The sequence below is a fragment of the Chiloscyllium punctatum genome, chromosome 23 (genome assembly GCF_047496795.1).
Source record: "Chiloscyllium punctatum isolate Juve2018m chromosome 23, sChiPun1.3, whole genome shotgun sequence".
Classification (NCBI taxonomy): Eukaryota; Metazoa; Chordata; class Chondrichthyes; order Orectolobiformes; family Hemiscylliidae; genus Chiloscyllium; species Chiloscyllium punctatum.
Genome location: NC_092761.1, coordinates 10,829,253 through 10,832,417, shown reverse-complemented (window position 1 = coordinate 10,832,417; position 3,165 = coordinate 10,829,253).

The following is a 3,165-nucleotide window of genomic DNA, read 5'->3' as shown; positions in this document are numbered from 1 at the left end:
GAAGAACGCCTCATCTTCCGCCTCGGAACACTTCAACCCCAGGGCATCAATGTGGCCTTCAACAGCTTCCTCATTTCCCCTTCCCCACCTCACCCCAGTTCTAAACTTCCAGCTCAGCACTGTCCCCATGACTTGTCCTGACTTGTCCTACCTGCTATCATCTATTCCACCTATCCACTCCACCCTCCCCCCAGACCAATCACCTTCATCCCCTCCCCCATTTAACTATTGTACACTATGCTACTTTCTCCCCACCCCTACCCTCCTCTCACTTATCTCTCCACCCTTCAGGCTCTCTGCCTGAATTCTTGATGACGAGCTTTTGCCCGAAACGTCGATTTTACTGCTCCTCGGATGCTGCCTGAACTGCTGTGCTCATCCAGCACCACTATTCCAGAATCTGATTTCCAGCATCTGCAGTCATTGTTTTTACCAAATTTTTGTTGAAATATATACTTCAATAGCAATGCATTTTAACATCGGTTACTTCACGAGTTTCCCCACACAAGGCAGTAACCACTGCTGCCACATAGTCCCAGTTCCCAGCCCCAGAATCAGAGGAACTGAGTGGTGCAGTCGCAAATAACCAATTTGATATCAAGATGGGAATGAGGTTGCAGAGATTCTCGGTGGCTCAAGTGACTCAACGGTGTTTCTATGATGGTTTAGAGGCGCAAGCAATTCCGAGGTTGGGAGTGCTTCTGGCCAAAGGCGGGGCAGAAGGGAAAATCTGTTCCCGTTTATAATAACATAGCAATCTACAGTGCATCTTGCTGAGACAGCTGAGTGCCACAACTGGAGCATGGGCAGCTGGTTTGAAGTTTAATTTTGCTTCACTATCACCCACTTCCCTGGAATGAATTGCTTTCACCATTTTTATTTCCAATTGTTTAATATCTCCCTGCAGTCTGCGGCTTTCTTCCACATGGTTAATTTCATGACTAACTGTTGTATGATCTGCACACTGCTAAATCACGGCCACTACAAGTAAATAGCAATCATTGATCTATATTAGAAAACAGTGGAACTCACAGCAGGCATGCTTCGTAGGTTTGCAGGCGACGCCAGAATTGTAGACAGTGATGAAGATTATCTAAGTTTCAAAAGGATCTTAATCCAATGAGTCGTTGTACTGAAAAATGTAACATGGAGTTCAATCTGGATAAATGGAAGGTACTGCATTTTGGTACAGCAAAAAGAGTATGGCTTTACATATGTTGGAGAACACGGAAGCTAGGGGTGCAGGTACATAATTCCTTGTAATTTGCATCACATACAGACGGGATGGTTCAAAGGCATTTAACCTACTTCCCTTCATTGCTCAGTCCTTTGTGTATCGTAGTTGGGATGTTATGTTGAAGTTTTGCAGGACATTGATGAGGCCTCTTCTGGAATATTATGTCCAGTTCTGGTCGCCCAGTTGTGGGAATGATATTATTCAGCTGGAATAGGTTCACAAAAGGTATACACGCTTGTTGCCAGTGGAAGGTTTGAGTTATAATGAAAGGCTGGACAGGCTGAGACTATTTTCAGATTCCAGATTTGGGTGCTGGAAAACCATATCAGGTAAGGCAGAATCCGAGGAGCAGGAGAATAATTCTTTTTTCGCGCAAGTGTCGTTCACCAGGCTCTTCCCCGAAACGTTGATTCTCCTGCTCCTCAAATGCTGCCTGATCTGCTGTGCTTTCCAAGCACAACACTCTCGACTCTGATCTTTCATCTGCAGTTCTCACTTTCTCCTAGTTGAGACTGTTTTCACTCTAGGTTAGGGGTTTGAGCGGCGACCTGACAGAAGTTTATGAATTATTGAGAGACAAGTTTAGAGTTAACGATAGCAGCCTTTTCCCAGTAGGGGGATTTCAAGACGAGAGGGCATATGTTTAAGATGAAAAGAGAGTTCTTTTAAAAAAAAGTCATGTGCGGCATTTTTTTAGGGACGGTGTTTTACGTGTATAATTAACTTGCTGAGGAAGTGATGGATGAGGGTATGTTTGCAACATTTAATGGACAATTGATTCCAAAGAATGAATGGGAAAGTGGGATTTTTCAAATAAATTTATTCATGCCGAGTACATCAGTTATATCCCAGAGGCAATTTAAGATTCAACCACGGTATTATCCATCTGGAGTCTCATGTGGGACGGAGCAGATGACGATGGCAGTTTGCTTCCCGAACTGTTATGAGTGAATCAGATGGGTTTTTCCACACAACTGATTCAAGTCATCACGAGACTCTTCAATTCAAGGTGCTTATTGAATTCAAACTCCACCATCTGTCATGCCAGACCTGAACTCTTTGTCCCCAAAATATTACCTGGGTTTTGGATTAACAACACAGGAATAAAACTACAAGGGCATTATCACCACTCAGCGGATTCAGGAGGAGGCAGACGGGAATGGGTTAGTTTGGCAGTATGTTCAGCATGGATCGGTTGGACTGACGGGCCTGTTTTCATGTTGTATGAATCTGACTGACGCTATGGAGCAGGCAGCTGGTTGGGATTAAAGGCGCATTGACAGCATGACCGAACTCCTGATGGGATATGTAATCCTGCTGGACTCTCCGGAGGTTGTTTTGCTCAGTGACCCCTTCCCACACACCGGACTGGTGAACGGTCTCTCCACAGTGTTACTGATTAAATGATATTCCATTTCTGTGGTTAATTGAATCCCTCCAGCAGTTCCCACATTGCTCTGCTTTCTCTGTGGTATCGATGTCCTTTTTTCTACACAGGGTAAAAGATCCTTTCAAATTGTGTCCACACAGATACGAATCCTGTTTTCCATGTTGTTAATGTGCTTTCATTCTTCTTCATTCACCCACAGGGTATGAGTATCACTGTTCAGGACAACATTTATTATTCACCCCTCGTTCGTTGCTGTCTGGCTACACCACAAACCCGGGTGTGATCCCAGACTCGGGTGTCTGTCTGTGGGCAGTCTACACATTCTCTCTGTGTTTGCGTTTTTATTTCTCCCTCAGACCAAAGATGTGCCAGTTACATGGATCAACAATGGGAAATGCAGGCTCATAGGACAGGGTATACCCTGGTGTCTGGTGGGATGCGCTTCGGAAGTACCGTGTGGACTGGAAGGGCTGACAAGCCTGCTTCCCCACGCGGTGGAGATTCTTGAATTAAGGGTCAGCGCATGTTTTTCTGGTCC